General features: G+C 40.9%; 1 long non-coding RNA gene across 1 annotated transcript; it reads right to left on the bottom strand.

Moving 5' to 3' along the window:
- Positions 1–422: 422 nt before the first annotated feature.
- LOC118344844 lies at positions 423–7,697 on the bottom strand. Its single transcript, XR_004798539.1, has 2 exons — positions 7,561–7,697; positions 423–1,983 (listed from the first exon to the last, which is right to left on the bottom strand). It is a non-coding gene; the product is annotated as an uncharacterized LOC118344844 (long non-coding RNA).
- Positions 7,698–8,551: the final 854 nt, after the last annotated feature.

The raw sequence follows: 8,551 nt of genomic DNA, 5'->3' as shown, positions 1-8,551 counted from the left end.
TAAGGGTGATTCAAGGCCACCCAATTCCTATAGATAGGACTATAGAGACTTGAGAGCATTGACATGGTTTCATCAAAGCAATCTCTAAAATTTGATGAAAAATATATATTTTCCTTAAATTCAAAACTTTTCTAGCCTTAATCCCACGTTGGATTAGTCAAAATAATAATATAATATTCTTTTTTTAATAATAATATTTTTTTTCATATTTTACAATTACACTAACCATATGTTAATTAATGTTTCCTAACTAATTTTTTTCCTCAATATAATAATCCAACAAACACATTTTGTCAACCTTTATTCTACCCAACAATCACATAAATAATTTTTGAAACCAACAAACATAATTTTTGCTCAAAGCTTCAACTGTAGCTCTTTGGCGAATCCAATGCAGCAATTTAAAAGTAAAATAAGGCAAATTTTTATTTTCACATTTTGCTAAGCCGATGCCATTGCTCTAACAGAATTCCAGAATGCCTTACACAGAATATCGTTGGGTACCTCTACCCTCATAAGAATCCTACGGAAACAACTAAGGTCATGGAAAGGGCCCTCAAATAAACATTAAGCAACAAACCTAAGGAAAATACATAGTTCTGGGCCTACACTCGGTCTGGCCCAATTAAGTAAATGCAACAAAAGAAATAACAGTCTCCAATCTTCAAGTGCCTTTATAGTTTTATAGGCCTCTGTTAATTTATAAGCATGGATAGAAACTTCCTCTCTTTCTCTAGCTCCATCTCTGTAGCAGCTCACTACTTACTTTGAGCCACTTCCTTTTCTTTGAAGAGCTCCGAAATATTATTTTCCCTAAAATTCTCAGCAAGAAGGCAGGTCTCTAAGCTCCCATTATCGAAAGCAATATGCAAAGGATTTGCTCCACCAATGCCTATATTCATTTTAGCACCTTCCTGCATTGACGACTATAAAGATGACAATGACCCCGCTACCACTTTTCTTCTTTGATCAGCAACCCAAATTAGAGGAGTACATGCATGAATAAGAGTAGTCTCACCATCTTCAGCTTGTGTATCATCATCGAGTTTCAATTTCCCCAACAAGTACTTACAAACTTCTATTTTCCCTTTGATCTTCAGAAAACCCAATTTTAAATTGAGCAAATCCAAGGATTTTCTGTAGCAAATTCAATAGTTGTAATGCAATTCTGCGTGTCTTTTAGCTTCCCACAGCAGTCATTTCATAGTCCAGCTTTCTACCAGGAAAAATAATTACCTTCTGAATACTTGGGAGCTCAAAAATATGGCCATCTTCATTTGGACCCCTAACAATCTTGTATGGGACCATCCTTTTAGAGAATCTCATCCCAATGAAGTGGTCAATCAACTTGGAGTTGGAACAACCAGCAGTTGAGCATGCCTCCCCACAATAGCCTTTCCATTTGGTGTCAAGCTTGAACAACAAGATAAAGACAAGTCATTAACTTCCAACTCGTCATCATTGTTCCAGTCACAACACACTTTAATCAATGTCGAGAATGTCATTGGGTCAATGTGCCCCTTTTCAATTCTTGCTCGATCATACAAACTCAAAGCCATATCAACATTATCATCTGATGTGTCCCATTTGATAAAGCCACCTAAGCCAAATGTCCACAATTTCCACTCTTACACCTCCGCATTGTAGTACGCACCACAACAGCCACAATAGCATAATCAAAATAGACACACCACATAAGTTGTCAGCTCCCAAGTCTATAAACAAGTTTTAACACTCTCTCAAGCATTTCATCAAATAGCTTACAGTCAACATTTCCTCTAGTTAATTTCTTTGCATAAAAGACGCTGCTAGCATTTCCTCTAGCTTTTCCTGATTGGCACTCCTCAATATCACAACAACATTAGGCTCAACTATATTAAACAACTTCGTTACAACAATAGTGGAGCCTCTTCCAGTGCCAAAAATACCATCCAAGCTCAGTTCCCATGTTGCTTTCCCAACACCACCATAAAAGATAGTAACCTTGTAATGTATCTTCTGAAGCAAGAACACTACAGCAACAATCTCCTCCAATACACAGATCCCTCAACAAAAGAATCAGACACTCGTACACGAAGCTAAGATCAAATGCCAGATTCCATTCGTGAATCTTGACAGGGAATTTTCGAGGAATTCCCAACCTCCAATTTGTATTGAATTCCAATGAACACTCAATGAATGATTACAACTGGATTGCTCTGGTTTTTATACCCGCAAAGTAAGACGATGGCCTTAAACGACCATGACTGACTCATAAAACGCGCACTACATCCCTTAAGACAAAACTCACCGTTTCACTTAAGGCTCAAAACACACAATCATGCAATATAAAACGACACTACACAATTAAACCAAAGCGCACCGTTTCACTTAAGTAACTAACTTTCTACTTTTATTTAAAATGTCGTTATATCAGCAACCCTACAGCTCCAAGCCTTCCTTCTCCCGCATTCTGAGATGCTCCTCCTTCAACAGCAACCCACATTCACTTCCTTCCTCTTCAAGACCTAGCCCCCAAGCACCCGTGACAATCTCCTCCTCTTCAAGGCCTTGCCCCCAAGGCACCCGTGACCTTCACAAGACAGTGCCTATCAAGTGAGGATAGGCAGACCTTAACTTGTATAACAGTTCCCAAGAATTATCCTCCACAGCAGCTCCCACCCATTTGACCAAGACTTCAGTGACAGCACGACCTGCTAGCTTCTTCATACGCCTTTCCAGAATCTGTTCAGGCTCAGGTTGGACAGCACCCTCTCCATCAATTGGAGGTAAGGTGGGTAAAGGGGTAATTTGATCCCCTAGTTTCTTTTTAAGGCAAGAAACATGGAAAACTGAATGAATTTTTGATGTAGGAGGCAAACTCAACTTGTAAGCAACTGTCCCAATTTTCTGAATGACTTGAAAGGGACCATAATATCGAGGAGCAAGCTTCATGTTATGTCTCATGGCTACTGATTTTTGTCTATAAGGTTGAAGTTTGAGAAACACCCAATCACCCTCCACAAAAGATCTCTCGGATCTGCCCTTGTCAGCATACATCTTCATTCTATTCTGAGCTTTGATTAAGTTTTCTTTCAACAAGGAGAAAACTTGCTCACGATTCCTCAAATGTTGATCTACTGCTTCATTAGTAGTTGTACCAGCTACATAAGACAATAACCTTGGTGGAGGCATTCCATACAAGGCTTGAAATGGAGAAATCCCTGTAGAGGTATGCACCGAGGTATTGTAATGCCATTCAGCCATAGGAAGCCAAGTAGTCCAACTCTTGGGCTTAGAAGCACTGTAAGCCCTTAAGTAAGCTTCAACAGCCTTGTTCAAAGCTTCAGCTTGACCATCAGATTGAGGATGGTAAGCTGAGCTCATAGTCAAGGTTGTGCCCTGCATCTTAAAGAGTTCTTGCCAAAACAAACTTGTGAACACCACATCACGATCGGAGACAATTGTTTTAGGTAAGCCATGAAGCTTGAAAACGCCAGAAAAAAATGTCTCAGCCACCTTAGCTGCAGTGTATGGATGAGCTAAGGAAAAGAAATGACCAAACTTGGTCAATCTATCCACCACTGTAAGAATAACAGTGCTTCCATTAGAACTTGGGAGGCCTTCAATAAAATCCATGGCAATATCAAGCCAAGGTTGCTGGGGAATGGGTAAGGGTTGAAGTAAACCTGCTGGCAGCACATTTTCTGACTTGTTAACTTGACAGACTTGACACTCCTTAACCAATTTCCTGATATCCCGCCTCATGCCAGGCCAAAAAAAATCCATTTTAGCTCTGTGCAAGGTTTTATGATAGCCCACATGGCCTGCCACTGGGCTGTAATGGATGTATTGCAATACCTTCTTCTGAAATGATGAACCAGGAACAATCATCAGTCTGCCCTTTCTGAGTAAAAGACCTTGTTGCAAGGAGAAGGCTTTTGGAACTTGTTCCCCTTTCTCGAGAGCCGCCAGGAGCTGAAGAATGTGGGGTGATTCTGAGTAACTTTGCTTCAATTCAGTAATCCAAACAGGAGTAGGGAATGAAATGAGTGCTAAAACAGCAGTATCCTCTTCCATCTTTCTTGAAAGTGCATCAGCTACCTTGTTATCTTTACCTCTTTTGTACTCAACTTGAAAATCATATCCCATGAGCTTAGAGATCCATTTGTGTTGTGCTTCTGTGGCTACTTTCTGCTCCAACAAGTGCTTCAAAGCTTGCTGGTCAGTTTTAATCTTAAAAGGCTGACCAAGCAAGTAAGGCCTCCATTTCGCAACTGCACTTACAAGTGCTAAAAGCTCATTCTCATAGGTTGATAAGAGGAGAGCTTTACCCTTGAGAGCTTTACTAAAATAGGCTATGGGATGGCTGTTTTGCATCAACACAGCTCCCAACCCAACACCAGAAGCATCACATTCAATGAGAAATGCTTGAGAGAAATCTGGCAGCTTCAAGACTGGAGGGTGAGCTACAGCATGCTTAAGTTGCAAAAAAGCCTTTTCAGCCTCTTCACCCCACACAAAGGAATTCTTCTTCAATAACATGGTCAATGGGGCAGCTATTGAACCATAACCTTTGATAAATTTCCTATAATACCCAGTTAAGCCTAAAAACCCTCGCAAGGCCTTCACTGATTTAGGAAGAAGCCACTCTAACATGGCTGAAATTTTGGTAGGGTCTGCTCTTACCCCTTCTGCAGAAATTATATGTCCTAAATAATCAACTTCCATAACCCCAAACTTACACTTAGACTTCTTGGCAAACAAGGTCTGCTGCTGTAAAACAGATAACACTGTTTTCAAATGTTCCAAATGCTGAAATAAATCTTGGCTGTAAACCAAGATATCATCAAAGAAAACCAAGACAAACTTTCGGAGGAAAGGTTTAAAGATATGATTCATTAAACCTTGAAAGGTGGCTGGTGCATTAGTAAGCCCAAAGGGCATTACTAAGAACTCATAATGGCCTTCATGAGTTCTAAAGGCTGTCTTAGGAATGTCATCTTCCCTTACTCGTATTTGGTGATAACCTGATCTTAAATCAAGTTTAGAAAAATACCTTGCCCCATACAACTCATCCAAGAGCTCATCTATCACAGGAATTGGAAACTTGTCCTTAACAGTGTCTTGATTGAGAGCTCTATAGTCCATGCACATTCTCCATGTGCCATCAGCTTTCTTGACCAAGAGAACAGGTGAAGAAAATGGACTTTGGCTGGGTCGAATCACCCCATTTAACAACAAATCTTTAACAATTTTTTCTATTTCTGTTTTTTGGTAATGGGGGTACCTGTAAGGTCTCACAGAAATTGGAGGAGTCCCTTCCTTCAAGACAATTCTATGGTCAAAGGCTCGAGGAGGAGGCAACCCAACTGGTTCCTCAAATACAGACAGAAACTGATTTACAACCTCTTCAACTGCTGGTAAAGTCTGTGTTGGCTCCAACTTAGGCTGAACTGGTACAAGTTGCAGAAGCCAACCTTGCTGACCAATGAAGGGAGATTTAAGCATGCGAATCCCAGCATCAACCTGAACCTGTTCAGACAACAATCCTTGCAAAAACAGTTTCTGACTAGCAACCTCAAACTGCATAGACATATTTGTAAAGTCCCATTGAATAGGACCCAATGTTTTAAGCCATTGAACCCCTAAAACAATGTCACAGCCTCCAAGAGTCAGAACATGGAAAGGAACTAGAAACTTAGTTCCTTGGACCTTAATCATTTCCTCACATTTGCCTTGGCTGACTATGCTAGTACCATCAACTACTTTCACTTGAAGGGCTCCATCTTCCACTACTCTCAACTTTGCTGCTTCAACCACCAAAGGATTTAGGAAGTTGTGAGTACTTCCTGAGTCTACAAGGATCTCAACAGAAAATGAGCCTATGGTACCTAGGAGCTTCATGGCATTACTGTTGATGCAACCAGAAATGGCATGAATTGAGACTTCAAGTTCCTCCACCCCTTTCAGAACCAATTCTTTGGAATTCTGTAGAGATTGAGGCACCACTTCATCCTCAGTATCAAATACCTCTTGCATATCACTAGGTTCCCCATGCAAGAAATAAACCCTCGGATTTTTACATACATGATTAGGATTCCACTTTTCTTCACAGTGGAAACATAGGCCTTTTTTCCTCTTTTCATCCATATGAGATGAATTCACCCTTCTCATAGGAACCACATTCTTTGGAGAATTATTGGCGATATCAGTCATCCCCACACTATTAAGAGGCCATTTCTCAGCAAAATGGCTATTTTGTCGCCATGACTTTCTTGAAGATAGCACATGTTCCTCTTGCAGTTTAGCCAGGCTAAATGCAGCTCCAAGGTTTAGTGGATTAAACATCTTGACAGGTATTCAAATGTCATCCTTGAGTCCACTAATAAAGCAGCTCATCTTATGTTTGTCAGACAAGCCTTTGAGCCTATTGGACAAGGCCTCAAATTGTGATGTATACAAACTAACAGAAGTAGTTTGTCTTAATCTGGTTAATGCCTCCATTGGATCATCAAATGCTGAAGGTCCAAACCTTCCTTGCATTGCTACCACTAAGGTCTCCCATGAATTAAACTGACCTGATTCAAAGGCACTTTGGTACCACACCAATGCCTCACCTTCCATATGGTGCGAAGCCACCATTAATTTCTGATGGAAAGGTATTTGAAAACAATCAAAGTATTGATTGGCCTTAAAGGTCCACCCTGCTGGATCACTGCCACTAAAATGTGGAAAATCCAACCTAACATTTCTCTGAAAAACTCCTCTCTCCTCATGATTCCTAATCTCATTAGACACTTCTCTATCTCGACGAGACATAACATTCACAGAATCAACTACAGATTTCAATAGATCTGAAACTTGTTCTAACCTTTCAGTAATGCCAGAAATTGCTTGTTGATTCTGTTCAAGCTACTGCTTCATTATTCCCTGCTGCCTTTGAGATTCCTCAAATTGCACTCTCAGTGTTGCGCGCGTCCCGTCCCCCATTAGACTGCTACCGCAAGGATCGACTACTACCGATACCACTTGTAATGTATCTTCTGAAGCAAGAACACTACAGCAACAATCTCCTCCAATACACAGATCCCTCAACAAAAGAATCAGACACTCGTACACAAAGCTAAGATCAAATGCCAGATTCCATTCGTGAATCTTGACAGGGAATTTTCGAGGAATTCCCAACCTCCAATTTGTATTGAATTCCAATGAACACTCAATGAATGATTACAACTGGATTGCTCTGGTTTTTATACCCGCAAAGTAAGACGATGGCCTTAAACGACCATGACTGACTCATAAAACGCGCACTACATCCCTTAAGACAAAACTCACCGTTTCACTTAAGGCTCAAAACACACAATCATGCAATATAAAACGACACTACACAATTAAACCAAAGCGCACCGTTTCACTTAAGTAACTAACTTTCTACTTTTATTTAAAATGTCGTTATATCAGCAACCCTACAGCTCCAAGCCTTCCTTCTCCCGCATTCTGAGATGCTCCTCCTTCAACAGCAACCCACATTCACTTCCTTCCTCTTCAAGACCTAGCCCCCAAGCACCCGTGACAAACCTTGAGATCATGTAAGTACATACTAAATCTCTCGAACTCGTGACAAATCTGGTAAGCCATCTCCCTTGTATGGCACAACACGATTGGATAAACTTGTGTGCAACAAGTTCGATCTGCTGCAATGTTGAAAGAACAAAAACAGCGATTCCACCCCCCCAATCTTTGGTTTTATTGCTTGGTTGATATCGGCGGGACTGACTGTGTTCTGGACTGTGAGGTTTTTTACGGCGACTTTAGTGCCATCACGCAAGACCCCACAATATACAATCCCGTAGTCAATCCAAAACTACCCTTCACTAAGCCGAAGGGATCAGTTCGAGTTTGGTGGGGAAGTAAACGAAGACGACTTGGGATTTTTTTATTGAAAGACTAGGGTTTGGGATTTTTGAGATCGTTGAACCGTGAGTGAGTGAGTGAGTGACGCCTCCTAACCATAAAGGGTGCCATATGAGACATACAGAAGCATGGGCTTCTCCCCTGTAAATACCCACAACCATGGGCTTGAATGGCCACAATGTAATGTCACTCAAAATAGAAACATTGTTGAATCTACAGCCAATTAGCCTCCTAGCATTGAACACACTATTGATGGGGTTCATGGTGACGGGGTTCTTGGTCCCATCTAATCAAGTGCTCCATCGGTGAGGTTAACATCTGACGATGTGTTGCTAGAGGAAAGAAACAAAACACGAAGAGGGAGATCTGAAAGTTAAGAAAATAAGATAAGATTTCTGAAAGGCTTTCTAAGAGCAGAGGAATGAGGGATTTCTTCATGATAAACGTATGTGATCATCGCAACGATCTCTTCCACCTCCGTTGCACCTTCTAAGTCCTCCTGTGTGTTATGGCTCAGTTATAGAGGTTAGGGATTGCTGGGTCAGTCTGAGTTGGAAGGGAGGAGGAAGAAACAGGTCGAGTGTTTTTGTGTTGAAGAGTTTATGAAGTGGAGGCTTATTGAGGAAAGGTAGCCTGATGCGGTGCCGTTTAGAGT

The sequence above is a fragment of the Juglans regia genome, chromosome 16 (genome assembly GCF_001411555.2).
Source record: "Juglans regia cultivar Chandler chromosome 16, Walnut 2.0, whole genome shotgun sequence".
Lineage (NCBI taxonomy): Eukaryota > Viridiplantae > Streptophyta > Magnoliopsida > Fagales > Juglandaceae > Juglans > Juglans regia.
The sequence above is the reverse complement of the archived record's forward strand: the minus strand, read 5'-3'. Positions and strand labels throughout refer to the sequence as shown.